The sequence below is a fragment of the Melanotaenia boesemani genome, chromosome 8, assembly GCF_017639745.1.
Source record: "Melanotaenia boesemani isolate fMelBoe1 chromosome 8, fMelBoe1.pri, whole genome shotgun sequence".
NCBI lineage: Eukaryota > Metazoa > Chordata > Actinopteri > Atheriniformes > Melanotaeniidae > Melanotaenia > Melanotaenia boesemani.
Genome location: NC_055689.1, coordinates 2,873,821 through 2,893,750, shown reverse-complemented (window position 1 = coordinate 2,893,750; position 19,930 = coordinate 2,873,821). Strand labels below are relative to the sequence as shown.

The window sequence follows — 19,930 nt, the reverse complement described above, 5'->3', positions numbered from 1 at the left end:
AGTTTAAGGTAAACTTGTTTTGTATAGGAGTGATACCTCGCTATGACACCTTGTGGTCAGATTAAGAAATTATTTTAACCTGATTACAACAGATAAAACATATTTAGTTTAGCTTGACCTAATGTAATAAAAAAAATAACTGAGGGGGTTGGACCACCTGGGCATAGGTGGTACTTCAATTATTATGTTGTTCAGATATTGTTGTTACGGTGCACTAGCATCTATGTTAGCTAAGGTTAGCTCACTGTTGATTTAAAAGTGAAAAGTTAACACAGGCTGCCTTCATGTTCAGTAAAGCAGACATACCCCTGAGCTTGTTTTTCCTCCTTCCTACATTTTCTGTAAGCAGCACCTGACGGCTTGGATTGTCTTTTCATTATAAACTTTTTAAAAATGATTTTCTTGTTGGGAACACACAACAAGGTGACGTCGCCCACAGTACCTCTTCTCATTATGAACCTGGATGTGCTTGTCTCCTCCCTCCACTCTCTAACCTGCAAGCAGCAGCCGGTCAGGTGAGGAGGTCGTCATCATCACAGAATGTTGTAGTTTCTTTTCATTTTTATAATTTGTTTGGTCTACTTATTATTTAGGAGGAAATGGAATGGAAATCAACTGAGCGTTAAAGCAAAACAGAACTTTTTTTTTTTTTTTTTTGAAGGCATTTTGGTGCCCTTTGCCCAGGGACGGTGCCGCCTATGCCCAGGGACAGCCCTGGTTAAAACCATTTCAGTGGCAGAAGGAATCACCAGTTCCTCTGTTACAGTGTGAGGTGTTTCAACCAGGAAACTCTGCAAACTACTTCAGGTGAGTTGAACTTTGGATGAGACAGATGCTGCTTTAGTAAATCAACTCTACATACGATAGTTGAGTAGTTAATTTCTAAAGCAATCAGCAGGCTTGTCTTGTACAAGTGGTGTTGTAACTTGTTTAGCTTCATTCTGTCATATGCTGATATTTTAACACATACAACACACTGTGGTCTGTCTACATTACCCACCATTACCATTCCTTGACCATTACCTGGTCAGACCCAGATAAGCCTCGTCATATTTTCTTGTCTTTTTTGTTTTGGTAGACAAAATCTTTGTTCTTGATTCATAATACCCATTGGTACTTGCACAAATTTGTCTATGTTTTTCTAGCTGTGCAAAGTTTTTATCGTTTACATATGACAAATTCACACTTTTTTCACCTTTTTTTTTTTTTTAGTTTTTAGTTAATTACATTTTAGATGCTCATCTCTTTTATTAACTTGAGATTAACTGAGGTCCTGCCTCTGGAGAAGTTTTCAGCAGGTTTTTTTGTCTGTAGATTTTTATGTTTCTTTTAATTTTTGTTGTTGTTGTTTTTTTGTTTTTATATAATCACTTTGGGTAATGTAAATGTGTTCTGTGTGTGTGGGGAGCACATGAGGATTAGGACTGGCTCCCAATCAGCAGATTTTTATTTTTTAAATAAATATATTTTATCCAATTGTTCTTATTTTACAGAGCACCCGTAGGGAGCGTTGAGTATCATGACTTTTATTGGGTTTTATCCTTTTTAGATTTTAATGTCTTAAAATTTTGTTATAAAAAACATGCTTATATTGGAAGCTGTGACTCTGTTTTTATTTACCGCCATTACTGCCTAAAAGCCACCAAGAAGCGTCTTCCTTTACAGTAAACATTGACGCATCTGTTTGCTTCCATCTTGTGGGCAATTGATCTCATTACAGGTAATGGTTTGTATCTATTCACGTGTAGCAAGTCCATTTTAGGGGATTATAAAAACCATTCTCTCATTTATTTTGGATGGAAACTTGACTAAAATTCTTGGCCTTTCTTTGTAATTTTTATAAATAAGTTAAAGGTTTTCAGCCATGTAATAAATGGAGGGAGTCGGCAGGAAAAAGCTTTTTGGAAACCATAACAGGCCAAACGTGTCCGCCCAAACTGTCTTCTGGCTGCTCACTTATCATATGGGCTGCACAGTGGGTTCTATGTTACAGTCTAGTTTCATACATGCTTACAGTTTTCATTTCAAAAGTCTGTACTGGATAAAAGATGCTAGTACAGACCTGTCCTTATGTAACCAGACCTTCTGCTTTCATGAGGTCAAAACCTCAGAGTCTTGTCTTTAGTAACTTAAATCATGTTTCTTTCTATGTTTTATGGGGACTCAGGTTCTGGCAGACACCTGCTGATCTTTGAAGGTTTGTTGAGAAATCTTGAAACAGTGAACTAGTAAAACAACCCAGGAGTCATCATGTATGTTCTCCATAAGGAACAGAAGTCATCCAGAGGTGATCTGCACCTGGAATGAAATAAAATACATATTTATCTTTGAAGGAATTTTGATTGGATGGGAGCTGGACATCTCACGTGACCAAAGGTCGTCTAACAAAAATGAACATAGCAACAACTGGAAAACACAACAACCAATATGGCAGAGGACATATATGATGAAGTAATGATGGTGGTGTTGGGACTATTGTTAACAGAAAAATCCAGAACTGAAAAAGATAACAGACTGGAGATGGCGTGAACACGGATTTTATAGCCTTCCTTACTCCCCAGTCAGCTGGCTCTGTGATTGGCTATATTCCGTTCGACGTCACAATCCAAAGAGTCCCAACTCAGGAGTCATTGGTGTTCCTCACACATGTTCAATGTTCAATACTTCACCAGTTTCCTTCACTTTGAAGAACATGAGAATCACACCGCCAGCTAAAAGCTGGAGATTTAATACAGCGTTGCTTAAAGATCCCGACTTTATCAGCTACTTCACAAAAGAATGGGCTATATACTTAGAATACAATGACAAACCAGGAGTCTCAGCATGTGTTCTGTGGAAAGCAGGGGAGGCGGCAATGCGAGGCAAAATGATCTCTTTTGCATCACATAAAAATAGAATTTACTATTCCTCCAGAACTCAAAAACCTCTCTATCTGAAACAATCTGACTAACTCCTCAATAATACCATGTAAACTCACACCCATCTGGAACAATCCTGATATTTTACTAAACAAAAATATGCTAAATTTTAATGAAGGGATTATCAAAGGAATTAAATACTTTGAACATATTATCCATAACAGAAACATTTTATCTTTTAATACACTCTCATCACAATATGGGATTAACAGCAACAGATTCTTAGAATATCAACAACTCAAAACCATAATACACACAAAATTCCCCCTTCACCGAACAGACCTAGAACTTCCTCCAATGGTAGCAGATTTTATGGACCTCTGTACCCCAAAATTACTTTAAAAAATATACAGATTAATGTTAAAAATAGATGATTCAAATTCCCTACCTACTTCAAAATGGGAGATTGATTTATCCATCAATCCTAGTCAACCGTTTTGGCTACAAATATGTCTTAATGCCTTTAATATGACAGACAGCCCAAATTTACAACTCATACAATACAAAAAGTCCTCCATTGAACGCATTGCACAGGACAAAGGATGTTCAAGATGGGTCTTAATCACTCAGATATCTGCACACAGTGCACAGGTAACAGCAGATGATTATTTACACTCTTAATGGCTTTGTGCACCTGTCCAAAAGTTCTGGAACAAGTTGTGTGAGGATTTATCAGCATGGGTTAGATGTAACATTCCTGCATGTCCTAAATTTTGTTTATTGGGTGACCTAAGTGACATCAATATAGACACTAACAAAGCACACATGGTCCTCATGGCCTCATGTATTGCAAAGGAAACTATTCTAGTGAACTGGAAGTCTAAAACCAATCTAAATATTAACCAGTACAGAAATCTCCTGTTGGATCACATCAATCTAGAGACTGCATCGGCATCCATTAAACACCAATCAGTTAACTCTCAGTCTCCCTGGACCCTGCTCATTAGTCACGTCATGTACTGGGAAGGGGTGCTGAGGTCTAGTCGTTCCGTGGGGGTCAGGGGTAGGGCTGGCTGGGGAACCTTGGGGGGCTGTTTATCTGGGTCGGTGGTCAGGAGGGTCATTAGGTAGGAGACTGTGTGCCTGACCAGATCCAGAGCCTTGGTGGCCTGGGGGCTGGAGCTTCCTGCGGGCGGGCCGGAGGGGTGACTGGGGGTCCGGAGTTGTCAGGGGGCTGGCCTGGGGCTGGGTGGCCGGGTAGCTGTGGTGGGGACGGGGTCTGGGGGCTGTCTCCCTCTGTCTTGGGAGGCCTTGCCTGGGCCTCGAGGGGGCTTGGTCGCCCTGAGCATGCCATCGGGGTCGGGCTGATCCAATGCCGGGCAGGTACCCTTGGGATTATGATGTGTCCGTAGGGACGAAGGGAGGGGGAGGGGGAAAGGGGGCGGTGGGGGTTCTGGTGGGCAGTGGGGGAGATTAGGGCTCATAGGGGGTGGAGTCTGCTCTCCTTCTTGCTCTCTCCCCTCCCGCCAGGGGCTCCTTTGGGGTGGATGGGAGCCTTGTGCCTTGGGCCCGACCAGGATATGTGTGTGCAACCTGGGGCTCTCTGGTCCCTTGGTGTGGTGGCATGGGTTGCCAGGGGTGGGTGGGCATCTGGGGTGCTGATGCGTTGGACTCTTGGCCAGGCCGGGCCTTTGCCCTTCTGCCCTCGGGTGGTCAGCTGAGGAGTTGGCTGCCTTGGAGAGAGATCTCTCTCCTGGTTGTGCCCCTCCCCGAGCCCCTCTCCTGCTTAGGATGCTGGACAGGACAGGATAAAAAAAAAAAAAAAAAAAAGAATTCAGAATTAAATCCCAGGAGGATGCTTATCATGTCTCCCCAGAAGAAAACACACTGAAGGATATAAGGAAAACTAAACTTGACTTAATGAAATTAAAAACAAAGCAAATAAATAAATAAATAAAACAACAGAAAAACAAAATAAAAACACAATTCTTCACTTGGAGAACTTTAAAAATGGCAACAGATGTAGAAGGTTCCTTGGCAAATCTCCTCCGTAAAAGATCCATGAATTAACATAAACCACGACTCTGACAAGATAAATACCACTTTTAGAAAATTCTATAAAACATATAAATCACAACTAAACACAACAGATGAAAATATTGATCAATTTCTTATTAAAATCTATCTTCCAAAATTGAAATATGAAAAAAAGAACACTTGGATTCACATCTTTCAGTTGTTGAACTCCATGAAGCTGTATTTGAAGTCTTTATTAAAGGTAGACATTCCTTTACTAACACTTGCAGATTTCTCCATCACTTTTTGCTATTCTTGTTGTTGAACTCTTAGCTGCTGCCATAAAACAGGATAAAGAAATTAAAGGAATCCATGCCAAAAATATAGAACATAAGATAAGTCTTTATGCTGATGATGTATTATTTTTCCTCCAGAACTCACCGACATCTCTCCCCCAGACAATCACACTTATTAACACATTCTCATCAATATCTGACTACTCTATTAACTGGTCTAAGACTATAGTTGTTGAAAAGGCCCTGGATAGACATGTGTGCCCCTTTAAGACCTGTCACAGTGTACTGAGTATAAGCCTACAGGATTGGTTCATATGTATCTTGGGTAGCCAATGACAATACACCTTTTAGCAGGTCTATGTGCAATATGGCCAGAGCATGCTAAGTGTAAAACGTTCTTCCTCAGTCAGTTCCCCTTGTTCTGAGCGTGAGTAAATGAAACTAAAGTAAGTTCTTTATTGTAAGAAATGTGCCTATAGCTCACCGAATTTATGTTATTTCATGTACTGAGCTATAATTTGAACTGAATCTAAAAGAAGAATTATGTACAGAATGTTAATGTAAGGTTAAGTTATGGTCACTTAGTGCCCTCTGCTGGACTATATGAATACAGCAATGACTATTTAGTACTTCTTGTTCTGGATATGTTGTTGATTGCCTTCATTCTTTCTTTGTTGTAGACCACACTCAGTTACAACTAGAGTTCAATAAAGAAAATTGCAATGGAACTGAACTCTTCTTTCATCCTTGACCGGATGCCCGTGGCGGCTGAAAACTGGAACCTTGTAGTTCACAACCGTCAGAACATTTAATGGTCCTTCGAGCCGGATTTCAGTTGCCACGACAAGATGTCTTTTTCTAGAAATGTGATGGAGGGTGATGAACAAGGTACTAGACCCAGAAGACAGATACGTCGGCAATTTCACCTGGAGGATTTTAATGTGGAGTATGCAAGTCAACATAGAGCACCAATTCACTGTGAATGCCAAGAAGCTGTCAGATATAGAGAACTCAGTGTGATGAGCCCTATCCATACAGACGGGTATTACCCTTCTCTAAGCCAGCGTCCACAACATTATGAGGGACCTGCCAGGATGACACCCCTCCCCACACATGGGTTTGCAGGTGACAGAATAACTGCAGCTCATACTAACTCAGCACAAGATGACGCTGTCCTAAGCAGCTGCATGAGAACATGTTGCGGCTCACAGAAGTAATAAGTAAACTACAGCAAGCTCCTCCTGCCCAACTCCAAGAACAGCAAGCATCCTCCAATGACACCCACAGGGAACCACATAATGCCATGAGTGCAGCCACCTCCCTGCATCTATCAGACTCTGAGTCAGACATGATATCTCAGTTTGAATGGAATCAGCAAGATGAAGAAAAGGAGAAAATCCAGAAGGCAGAACACAGCCCATATTCAGAACTGTCTCTGATTCCAAAGCAGTCACATTCATTCTCCTTACCTCACCATAGTCACAAAGAGAGCAAGCATGACAGCACTCAGATGCCACTCCTTGGCTAACATACTATGAGCCTATCGAGTAAAGAGCCACCGTATCATCAGAACCCCAGTCAACCAGAGCGATATTAGCCCGCCAGTGACACTCATAATTCAGCTCACCACAGTGTAAACCATCACCCCTTTGATCCTGGTGAGATTCCTTATCCTCGGGATCAAAGACAATATTGTGATCTTGCTAACAATCAAGAGAAGATGTACAGAGGGCCTAAACCTACAATTCCCCCCTTTGTGCGAGATGATCCCAGAGAATTCTCCAGACTAAAGTTGGCTTTAGACAATCTTTACCTGCTGATGCTACAGAGCTTTTTAAGTATCAAATATTGGTTGACCATCTCAAGCTGGAAGATGCCTTGATTATTGCTGACTCATACAGCAATTCCCATTTCCCCTACAGTGATACTATGGCTGCTCTTACTGCTCAATATGGCCAGCCCCACCAGCTTGCTTTAAAGAGAATAGCAGAGCTGATGGATGGATCCAATGTTAAAGATGGTGATACTGCATCATTTTGCAGGTTTGCTCTCAAGGTGCGTGCCCTTGTGGGGATGCTGGATCAACTGGGACAGAGTGGGAAAATCGAGTTGAACTGTGGTTCTCATGTAACTCAACTTACATCTAAGTTGCCACATGCCCTTCGAACAGACTTCCGTCGATATGCCCTATCCCAGCAGATAAGGGTGCCCAAGCTGTACGACTTCTCAGATTGGTTGGAATTTGAAGTACAGGTGCAAGAAAGTGAAGTAGAAATGACTGCTGTGAGAGAAAGATCAGGACGGCAGAAAGAGCGTTATCCAGATAAACGTACGAACCCAAAGTCCTCTACTGTTCTGCTTAACACCGGTCCCAGTGGTACATCTGCAGTTGCTCCACATTTGGCTAGTCCCAGTTCCACAGAGCCTGGTACCATTCATCAGAAAACCAGAATATACTGTCCTTACTGCAATAACAACCAACATTACCTGAATCAGTGCACTAACTTCAGTAACCTCACCAAGGATCAGAAAGAAGCATGGATTCGTAATAACAGAAAATGCTGGAGATGTGGAAAAAACCACCAAGCTGCACAGTGTAAGTTGAAAGCCAAATGCAAAGCATGCAGTGGCAAACATGTGGAAGCTCTCCATGATCTGAATACTAGACCAGCTAAAGAAGATGTTAGCCCTTCTAGCTCATCAGGTGAAGTCCTGTACGTCGACAGATCAACTTCTTCTAGTCGAGTCCTCCTTAAGCTCAATAAGGTCATTTTGCATAATGGCAAACACAAGATGGAGACATTTGCCATTTTGGATGATGGATCAGAAAGGACCATTCTCTTACCTGCTGCAGCCAAACAACTCAAACTCCATGGTGAACCTGAGAATTTGGCACTGAAAACCGTTAGACAAGTCATTAGAGTAATTCAAGGTCAGTCAGTGTCATTCACTATAGCCTCAGCCTCACAACCTCATAAATCCTACGAGATAAAGGGAGCCTTCACTGCAGAACACTTAGGCTTAGCAGAACATTCACACCCTGTTGTGACATTAACATTTGTTCCTCTTTAATGGCTTGGTGGGAATTTCTAAAAAATAAAGTCTTTACTCATTCAGTGTAAGCTTACACCCCTCTGGAACAACCCTGTGGATCTAGAAAACAAAAAACAAAAACTTCCAATTCCGACATGTGGACACCTGCTCTCAGGTGGAATGGAGTGATGGAAAACTCTGGGATTAGAGCAGTACAATTGCTCATCATTGAAGCTTGAATAGATAACAACGCTTGGAGTGAAGTCAATAAAAACCCTAAAAACAGAATAGTGTAGATACCTGGCAGCGGCACAGCCAAACACAGGCGCCATCTTGCTCTGTCCAAACCTTAACACCGCTTAGGAATATCACATAAATCAAACATGGACATTTTCATTTCCATCTATGGGAGCACCATAGAAAAGTGATAAATGAATATTTTAGCAGTAAGGGAGCTGATTACATGTGGAATTAAATGATTAGATGTTAACTTTTGACACTCATATTCCAGGCATTTACTGAATCCGGAGCTGTTGTTGTTTTGGTAAAACAAAAATGTGTCTATTTAATGTATTGTAATATTGTAATATGTAATTATTTCTTTTTGTTGATGTGTTTTAGTGCAGTGGAAATGTAATTTTAAGCATTTATTGAAATTATATTGACTGTATGCCAAAAACTTGTATTCCAGTCTTCAAAAAAATAAGAAAAAAAAAAAAATCCAACTATAGCTCTCTCTTAATATTATTAAATGGTAATAAGTGTTTATTTTTAACCACTGTGTGAAAGACTTAGAAGAAGGATGCAGAAAAAACTGAAAAATTACATTTTGATTTCAAAAACATAAAAAGTCTTTTCACCTCAAAGTGAAGAGTCAAAATGCTAAATTAACCATGTAGCTAATCTGTGACCACTACTTTGGAAATTTCAGCATCAAAATATAAACAGCATCCTCTAGTGGTCTACTCTCTAGTGGTCTAGTGGTCATCTCCCCTACTGTGAATTGAAATTACAGTAATTTACTGGCAACAAAATCTCACTAAAATGCCAAACAGAGCAACAGCAGGTGGGTTTTACTCAATAATGTGACTTGGTCTGAAAAATTAATCAGAACTGGTAAGTCATAATATGTCATACTAAAGTGCTAACCATACCTTCACACGTTATTATATTTAATCACCAAGATTTAATCTTTCCTTTTTTAAAAGCATTATGGTAAAAAAAAATTTAAATGAGAAATGCTTATCATTCAACATGAGAATAATAATGATGTAAACATTAATATTATCCTTTATTTTATTTTATCTTATTTTTTAAAACTTGTTCTGTTGAACAAGTTTGCTCTGCCAAGAGGAGCTTTATGGATGGCTCCTCTTGATAATCTCATATTTTTTTATTTCTTTATTTGTTTAAATATATAGTTTCATCTTATTTATTTGGTATTATGTGATCTTGCTGGACCTGACCGAAGGGGACAGAAAAAAAAAAAAAAAAAAAAGGAGAGCAATGGAGAGAAGTAAAAAGGAAAGTGGAAAAAGCCAAGAGGAGACAAAGATACAGCAGATAGAAGCAACGAGCTTCAATCCAACAACACCAGACAACCAGCTGCTACACCTGTACAGAAACACAACAGAGAGTTTCCTACAACTTTTACAGGAAAACTATAAGCCGACAATCATCAGGAGTTCCTAAAAAATAACCAAGACAGCAACATCAACAACCAAAGTACCAAAGGCACACACACACACACACACAGTCACACACACACACACAATTAAATGAAAAAATAAACAAAAATAGCTTGAGTATAAAGGACAACCTAATGTGTCAGCATGCAGAGAATGAACATTACCTCTAATATCACAAATTCTATGCTATTGCAAGAAGTGAAAATGACCACGTTTTGATTCTAGAAATTATTGCCCCCCCCCCCCCCCCCCCCACACACACACACACACACACACACAAACACACACACCAGGTCTCCGTCTTTTATTTTTGAGTGCAGCCGCGCGTCTTCCGGTGGGCTCGTGGCTGCGTGAATTAACTTGCTGCCGCAGTTTGACGGACCGACCACAGGCTTGTACGACCTGTGCCCGCGCATCCACACTCACGCCCACCGGGACACGCACGCAGCAGCGGTGGCCGCCTCATCGCCCCCCAGAAACGAACGCGCTGTTGGATTAAGCGGCCGGTGTCTCCGCGCGGCGATGGTGTGAGCAGCGACCGGAGGTAAGCTGGGCTTTACATCGTTTACAGACAGGTTGGGATCAGCTGTGGACCCATCATCATCATCCTCATCATCCCGGGGTTGTGTTGATGAATGTGTCAGACGGAGCTCCGGTGATGGAATGTGCGCTTTAGATGTGACAGCCTTTATTAACGGCCATATGTTCCGCATACATGGCAGCTCCAGCCGCAACTCTGGCGCGTGGGAACACACAGATGCCGCCTTGCAAATTTCTACTAAAAGCACAATTCGCCGTGCTTTAAAAAATATTAAAATCTTCTACATGTAAGTCCTCAGAAAGCTGTCCCCTGAGCCCGCAGCCCACGCAACGCGCCATTATCCTCCATGCAAGTTAAAGTTTGGTGATTGACGCTGTGACAGTCGCAGATGTTTGAGCTGAAGGAGCGATGATGTGGTGCTGCTATCTGAGAGGGTTCATGGTGATGTGTGTGCTGGAATCAGGAGGATTTTCTGAACAAGGTCACGAATAAAGACCTTAAGATGCAGGCTTTTGTTTGTCAGGAGCCGCCAGAGCCCACAGATGGTGAAACACCGTCTGTGACATTCCCTCCATCTCATAAAGACGCCAAAGCTGAGGGGGTCCCCAACACATGCTGCTAAACCTCCTTGATGCTGTCGAATTGAATGTGCATGAGCAGAGCGAACTCGCGCAGCTGGAGGGATGCTGTGGAGGAGGACACAAAGAAGGCTAAGGTTTTTCTCTAATTGGCTGATATGATGTCATGAGTTGTGGATGTGGAATGAGCCTGGTTTTCCACGGATATGTGGACACTGTCTTCCGCTCCAGTGAGAAGTTGTGAGCTTAGAGGAGCTCGCGTCAGTTGTCGCCCGTGGCTGTGAATGTGAGGACATGCAGATCGAGCATGCTTCTAATTCAAGGAGACCAACTGGTAGGATAATGGTGGAGGAGAGGAAGTCTTTACTCTGTTTCCCACGTTACACTGAAAGCTGGATCAGCAGCGCTGATATGAGAACAAGTAGCTCCCACACGGGCTAATATCTGGTGCTGATGTGTACTTATTAAACATAGTGGACTTTGTAATGATGTTTCCTCTCAGGTAAAGTGCGAAAAATAATTTAGTTGTTGGCTATAAATCCAGGAAGCCATCATATCAGGATAATGTTTTTTAACCCTTTAAATTTTTTTGGGCTATTTTTGTCCACCTGCTATTAACCATGACAACGTAAAGGGTGCATAAAAATGAGGACCATAACATAAAAAAAACAAAAACAAAAAACAAACAAAAAACAAAACAAAAAAAAAACAAAAACAAAAAAAACAAAAAAACAAACACACAACTATTTATGTACAAACAGTGAACCTTTAGTTTACTTTCTATCAGCTGCAGGCTTCATTGTGCCGCACACACACACACACACACACACACACACACACACACACATATATATATATAAACACACACACACACACACACACACACACACACACACACACATATATATATATATATAAAACCGTCGGACGGTTCACGCCTCTGTGTTGTCCATTAATTTATGATAATTAATGGGCATTATACCTTGTGTGTGTGTGTGTGTGTGTGTGTGCGTGCGTTTGTGTGTGTGTGTGTGTGTGTGTGCTTTACTGCATGTAGAAGCTCAGCCCCTTTTGATCACTGTCAACATCTAGACATTATATTTATGTCAGGCTGTCCTCATGAATGCTTTGATTTCTTATGAAAAGAATTCATGTATATCAAACATATCGCTACAAAATTCTGAGCCAGTCAGTGTCCAGGCCAGTGGACGCATTCTGTGGTGTTGTCTGCAGGACTTTTCTGGTGCTGAAGCAACAGCAAATAAGTGTCATTTTTTTGTGTGTAGGTGTTTTTTGTTTTTTCTTCTTCACCAAATCATTTTGGATCAAACCCAGTGACTCTTGGATTGCTTAATATACAAGACTGAAAAGATCGTTTCATCCTCCTATTATCAATTCACCACTAATATTGCTAATAACAAGAAGTATAGTTGGACAGTGGACAACTAATGATGCTGTGGGCCGTTATCCTCTATCCATATCGCTGAGCAGCAGGATTGATACAAGAAGACCCCTGATCTTGTCAGACCGGATCGAATCCGCCAGCAGACTTTAAATCCTGAGCATTATGGCCAATTTTCACCGCATTGTGTAAAATTAAGACTGATTATGATCAAAACAACAACTGAAAGGCTGATTCTCATTCCTGATGGACCTGAAACATATTAAATAGAAATGCTAAACAATCTTTTTTTCATTTTGCAAAGATTCTCTCAGGTCTAGAAAGATTGTTGCTATTGTTGTTATTATGGTCGCCGTTTTGTGCATGGCACATACCAATCCTATTTTCTGCTGTCTGACATCAATGGGGCTGCATTCCATTTCAAATTACCATCAGGCAACATTAGTTTTGTCTATGTTTATTTAATGGTAGCCGATGGATAGATAGATGGATATGATACTCTATGATGTAACTCTGACCCAGAGACTGTGGGCCTGCCCTAAATAACATATGTCAGTATTAACACGCTACATGGCTCCTTCTTTGAAAAACTGACCTTTGAACATTGATGTCACTGCATTTTTGAAGGCTCATAATTTAATCAACTTTAATCAACATTCTAAGTTTTGGTCACTGATCACGTGACTTGCACATCGGTGACGTTTGTGGGTGGCAAAAAAAATAAAGAAAGCAAGCGTACTGCTACCTGCTCGGCTTTTTGCATTGAAAAAAATAATTGCACATTTATTCTGTGCCTTTGGACATTCCAGTCGACATCCCAGGGATGGGATTTCATTTTACAGACTGCCTGCTGACCCTAAACGAATGGCTGCTGCCAAAAAACAAGATAACTTGATGCTGTCAGAGAGCTCTCACCTGTGCAACGAGCACTTTGTAAGTTGTGTCAATAAATGAAACAGTCATAAAAGCAATATTTTCTCACAATAATTGTAATGTTAACTCTTAAAATAAGTCAACTTTTATCTGTGTCTGCTGCTTTCTTACTTTTGACTTGAAGATAAAATACTTTGTGGCACTTTTCACAACTGAAGATCTGATACCCATCCTACCACAAAATATTTATAAGCCTCCAAAGACTTGAATGCTTTCAATTCTCACCCAGTGAAGTCCGGCTGTAGGTTGTTGTACATGTTGTGATAAACTAAATTGTGTCACAATATCTCTGTCTGTTGACAGGTTTGGAGGTTTGTAAACCAGTATTTTAGAAAATCATACAGGTCTTTAGCACCAACAAGCGCACATTTTTCAAAATTTGGCTGTCTGACCTGACCACATAATTGTTGAACTGGCTTGGAAAGTTCTCTAGCATCACCCTTGATGAGAAGCAGTTAATGGCAAATTAATTAATTCATATGTGAAAAAAATGCAGTTATGTTAATGTACCGTACAGAAAACTTTCACCATAGTGGGACTTCCAGATCCAGACCGACAAAATGGTAATGGCAAACCAGCCAGACACTGTGGTGATGGACAAACAGCAGAGGAAAGCTGTTGTGGTTGACATCCCAATACCAAGCGATTGCAACATCAGGAAAAAGGAACATGAGAAACTGGAGAAATACCAAGGCCTGAAAGAAGAACTTGAGAACACCTGGAAAGTGAAGGCAACAGTGGTGCCCGTGGTCATCGGAGCACTCGGGGCAGTAACCCCCAAACTGGAAGAGTGGCTACAGCAGATCCCAGGACAAACCTCAGACATCTCGGCCCAGAAGAGTGCAGTCCTAGGAACAGCCAAGGTACTGCAGAACCCTCAAGCTCAGGTCCTCTGGTAGAGGACCTGAGCTTGGATGGATGAGACCGCCCACAGAGTCACTGGATAATTATGGTGGCATAAAGAAACAATGTGACGTCACTGAGAATAGTCTATTGAGAGCTTTTGACCAGCTTTTGACCAGTTCTGACCAGTTCTGTCATGGACTTTCTGACCAACAGACCTCAGACTGTCAGGATCCATAACTCCACCTCCTCCTCCATCACCCTCAGCACCGGCTCTCCTCAGGGCTGTGTGCTGAGCCCCCTCCTGTTCACTCTGCTGACATATGACTGCTCGGCGAGACATCCCAGCTGTCATATAGTGAAGTTTGCAGATGATACAGCGGTTGTGGGACGCATCAACAACAACGATGAGTCGGAGTACAGAGAGGAGGCGGAACACCTGGTGCAGAGAAAACAACCTCTGCATCAATGTGAAGAAGACCAAGGAGATGGTGGTGGACTTCAGGAAGGATAAGCGCCCTACTCCTCCCCTGCACATCGGAGGAGTAGCTGTGGAGGTGGTCTCCAGCTACAGGTACCTGGGTGTGCACATAACCAAGGACCTCACCTGGAACACCAACACTTCCCAGCTGGTCAGGAAAGCACACCAGCGCCTCTACTTCCTTAGGAAGCTGCGGCGAGCCGGACTAGGGAGCGCTGTCCTGAGGAGCTTCTATCACTGCGCGGTGGAGAGCGTCCTCTGCACCTGCATCACCGTGTGGCACGGCAACTGCACCGCCGCTGAGAGGAAGGCTCTGCAGAGGGTGGTAAAGGCTGCACAGAGGACTATGGGGAGCAGCCTTCCCACCACCTTAGACCTCTACACAGCACGATGCAGGGGGAGGGCCCTCCGCATCATGAAGGACTCCACCCATCCAGCACATGGACTTTTCCAACCCCTCCCCTCAGGCAGGCGGCTGAGATGCATAAGGAGCAAGACCACCAGGTTCAGGAACAGCTTCTTCCCTGAAGCTGTCAGACTGCTGAACTCTTGCCATGCCTTGTAGACTCCTCCCCACCCTACCCCACCCTTCCCCACCCTACTTCCCCACCTCTGAACACCAGCCCAAACCCTGCTGCCCTGCCCCCATCCCCATCCCCACCCCAACTGAATCCACCCCCCCACTCCGACAAACAGACCTGCACTGCAAACACTTTACCCCCCCCAGGGGAGTTCCTGTCCACATGTTTACATGTTTACCTGCTGTCCATATAAGTGCAATATCATTAATATTAATATCAGAAATGTTATACTTTGGACTATCACTACCTCGTGCACATACATACTTGCACATATGTATCTAGGCTGCACATGCAAACTGGGCTCTTTAGTGTTTACTGTTATTTTTATTTTAATTTTATTTAAAATTTTGCTGTTTATATTCTATTGTATTTAGCTTATATTCTATTTATATTTAGCCTATATTTCTATTTTTTTTCTTTTTTTTCTCTTCATGTCTTATTTTATTTCACTTATTGCCCTCCTTCTTATGGCTCAAACCGGGACCTCAGTTCTAATTTCGTACCATAAACATGTAAATGTGAGCTGGTATGACAATAAAGTTCCTTGAATCCTTGAATCCTTAATAACTCATGTGTTTTACCAGTTAGCTGGGGCACTGTCAAATATTGATAAAATACATTTTCACTTGTTTAACAATTATATGATTAATATCTGTTATAGTTGCGTTCACTGTCCCTTTAACACCTCAGCAGCTGTGACAACTGAAGTTAAACAGCCAACATTGATGAAGAAACTGATAAAACTGATTATCTGGATAAAAACAACTTTTTCCTTTTATCACTGAAGTGTGAGTGTTTGTGCAGCAGTGATAAAAGTCCTACAGCAGCATCATCCAAAGTAAACATCTTCTGATAAAATACATCATTGGCTGTTTGTTTTAAACATTTTTCTTCACTTTTTTACATTAGATTATCACTTCAGTTGTAGTTATCAGTTAAATCGTTTTTTAAAATCTAGACCTAAAACAGTTCTCATTTGTGTCCCCTTTTTCTGGTCAGTGCTCCTGTTGGGCCCCCCATTAAAATTTTTCTGGACCCGCCCCTGCATAGCTGAAGTAAAAACCCTGTCTTCCACCAGCCAACTACTGTGTTAAAGATGGTCCTGCCAACAACAATATTTTGGGGTAAATATGTGACAGTGTGAACCATTAACGGCTAGTTTCCTCCTTCTCAGCTGAACCATAAACAAGGGTGTAGAAACTGATCAGCTGATCACCGTCAGCTGTCATGATTCACAGAACAACATAAGAGGAGAGAGAGGAAGCAGCTGCTGCACAAACATGGAGATGACCTGAGATCTATTAAAACAGAAAAGCAGAAAAAAGGGAGAAGTGCGGGTGTGGAACCCTCTCACCGGGAAGAGTGTTTGTTAAAACACCCTCATTCTCCACAAGGCGACGTCCATGGGTTCCTTCATTAATGTTGTGTTCAATCTGAAATCCAACCAAAAAAGCCACCTGGCTCATCTTTTCCATCTCACCTCTCCACATCCTGCCGTCATAACAGAGAAATGGGGATGTTTGGGGCTTGTCATGCCGCGCATGTGTTAAAAATATTAATGGAATTAATTACAAAAATTAGTAATTGCCATTAACTACACCCCCATGCTTTTTGCATAACTCCACCCAATGCCAAATTTTGAAAAATGCCTGAAACTGCAGGGGTTGAGGAGGGAGGTGTGGGGTGTTCAGGGGGCGGAGAGTGGGCAGGTCGGGACATACAGGTTGATTGACAGACAGCAGCTCAGCGGCCACTAGATAGATGGAAAGCAAGATTAACAAAGCAGCCAAGGCACAGAGCGTCTTTGAGGTGGAAGATTTTCCCCTCCAGAATCTCTTCAGCTACACATGAACCAGGTGGTCCTGAATAGTCTAATAGTCGATTAGTTATTACAAACTATTAAAACGACTAGTCTGCTAATCGGATTATGTATCTTATAATAATTAAATAGCTCATATTTAACTTTCAGCTTTGAAATCTTGTATAAGGTTGTAAGTCCGACGTGCCTCCTCTTTAAATGTTCGAGCATTGCAGATGTACTTCCATGGTACGCTAGGTCCGCTATAAAAATCGCACATGTATTTAATTTATTTTGTAAGTTTAACGTGAAGTTATCCCAAACTTTTGACGTCCTCTACCTCCATTTTGTTCCATGGTCGGACAGGTGCAACTCTCAGCAGAGATAGGAAAGAAGACGATGTCTCACTCTATAGTTTTTTTTTCTTTTTTTCTTTTTTTTGCCGAGTCGATAGGTAAATTCATTGTTGACTATTTTTATTGTATATATATATATATACACACACACAATGTATACAATATATACCCCACCAGTCCTTTCTAAGTCTGAGAAGAAAGATGGTAACTCTGCTGGAAAATGGGCCACTCAGCTAGTAAACAGGTCACTCAGCTGGTAAACTAATGGAGCTGCTGATCCATGGTAAAAATTAAAGTTGCTGAGGACATAGATATGGCATCAACCTCAGTGACCACTGAAGACAGACCTTTAGGGAAATTAAAATAACATTGTTGGACTAAATTATTAATCTCTTAATTTTCTGTAGTGCAATGTGTGATTACAAAGTCAGTGTTGTTGTTAACTCACCAGGTGAATCAGCAGTCATACTCGAGGATGGCAGATGTTAGATGTCATACTAGAATAATACAAAACTCTCAGTCCAGTGTATTTTTATTTGTAATAAGAAAAAGAAATTTGCCAGTGGAACAACTCAAAGCTGCTTGATAACTTTTTAAATGATATGCATTTTTCTAAAAACAAGTCCCTTGTCACATGATTGCATGTTATAGTTAGTCTTTTAGGGCCGGTTGTTCAAACTAAATCCGTTCAAAAGGGAAATCTGGATTCTGAAATCCACTTGGATCACGTAATCCGATCCTGGTTGTTATCCGGATAAAACCCTCAGTTTGGGTTGTTCAAAACGTTTGAGTAGAATCCGGATAACTTTGATCCAAAAAAACAGGATTATCCTGATACCAACAGAGGGCAGGATTACAAAGCAGATTTAAGAAAGAAACAGCGGTAAAACCTAACAGCTGATCAAATAATAGAACTTTTTATTCTTATGCTTATATTTGTATTTTGCACCTGACTTGTTTAAGCGTTACAGTAATAAAGTGATTAACAAAGGAACAGGATCCTATTAAACCTTCCAGCGTAGAAAAATAAAACAGTTAAAAAAGGAAAAATAAAAACATGACATTATCAAGTCCACACGAAAAAACCCCATAAATAAATCGAATAACAAACACAAAAAAAATTCAGTTCTTGTTATTCATCACTGCACCAAATCCCAAAACTATTCTCACAAACAGCGATATTTTTATTTCCTTACCTGTTTGTGGTCATTTTCAGTCTGTCCACATTGTTCTTCGACCAAAACTCACAGCGCAGTAATCCATAATGGTGAAACTGCGCCATGCGCTAACATGTCATATGCTCCCATTCACAGCCATTTTGTTGTCTTGTTGTGGGTCTTGGCAGTGTAAATAAAGTTTGGTCAAATTCTACATCTTACAAGCTTTCCAATGATATCTTACACTTGAACGACACTTTATCTGTCAGGTATAAATACTTGCACGTAAACAAAGGAGCAACATTGCCATTTTGCTGCAGTTACGCATGTGGGTGCACCGGAAAGAGCGAATATCGAACAGCGTTCATTTCTTTGCTTCATTATAACTTTATCCATTTAGAACGAAGGATAAAAGCCATAAACATGTCCAAGAAATTATAAAAAACCAAATACACCGTGTTAAAAGCTCTGGAGGAAATACAGAACCAGCACAATTTGGCACAGTTTGGGTATCCAAGTGGCCAAATAGAAAGTCCGTCTGGTCCTATCCACACTAAAACCTGCATAAAAGCTATAAGCTTTGTTCTGTTCTCATGAAACTTTGTACAGTTGTAGTCAAGGAGCTGCTGAATCCATGCAGTGGTATCTTTATGCACAGAATGATTTCTGTCATGATGTTTTCATCTGTGTAAAAAAAAAAAAACAGGTGAGGATTATTTTTTTATTTATGGTTTATCACAATTTGCACAGGCATATTAACATTCACAATAAGGTTATGAATATTGACCTGAAAATTACACCTCCAAAAACCCCTCAGGTTTAAGAGGTTAAGTCATTATGTTGCTCTTCTTCTAGCAAACAAATGCAGTGTCTCTAATTAGCTAAATGTTTATTAAAGTTGTTTTTGAAAAAAAAAGAAACATTTTCATCAATGTTAAGGCTCAGTATTTCACAAACACAAAAACCTCAGCTTTAATAGTAAGCTAACTAACCTCCCAGTTAAAAGCCATCCTCCAGTTATGAACTAGCTAGCTAATTAGCTTTTATTGGCTATATTTTACCAGTTGGATCGAAATGTCTGGTATTTAGGAACTTTTCTAACTAGAGGAAACTTACCTATATCTATACCTATACCTAGTCCTTTTTTCAACATTGTTTTGTTCTTCCACCTCCTCTTTAACCGTGCACTGCACGCGACATGCTTGGTTGCACACATTAGCTGTAGAGCATGCAGCATGGAGCAGAGAACCAGTAGAATCACCATACCAGCAGCGATCTCTTTACATAATGCTGTTTTTGTTTAATAATATGAATTTTATAATATATTGTCAAATGCATGTTTGAATTATCACTCACACATGTAAAATCT

The 19,930-nt window shown here is 41.0% G+C and overlaps 1 protein-coding gene across 3 annotated transcripts in view; it reads left to right on the top strand.

Annotated features, from left to right (window-relative positions):
- The first annotated feature begins 10,365 nt into the window (after nt 1-10,365).
- The window catches only part of dlgap1a (discs, large (Drosophila) homolog-associated protein 1a), a 99,308-nt gene continuing 89,743 nt past the window's right edge, over nt 10,366-19,930 (top strand). For all 3 annotated transcript variants that reach the window (XM_041991601.1, XM_041991600.1, XM_041991599.1), the window contains exon 1: nt 10,366-10,435. The gene's annotated coding sequence lies outside the window, so the exon portion shown is untranslated. The remainder of the gene's footprint in view (nt 10,436-19,930) is intronic.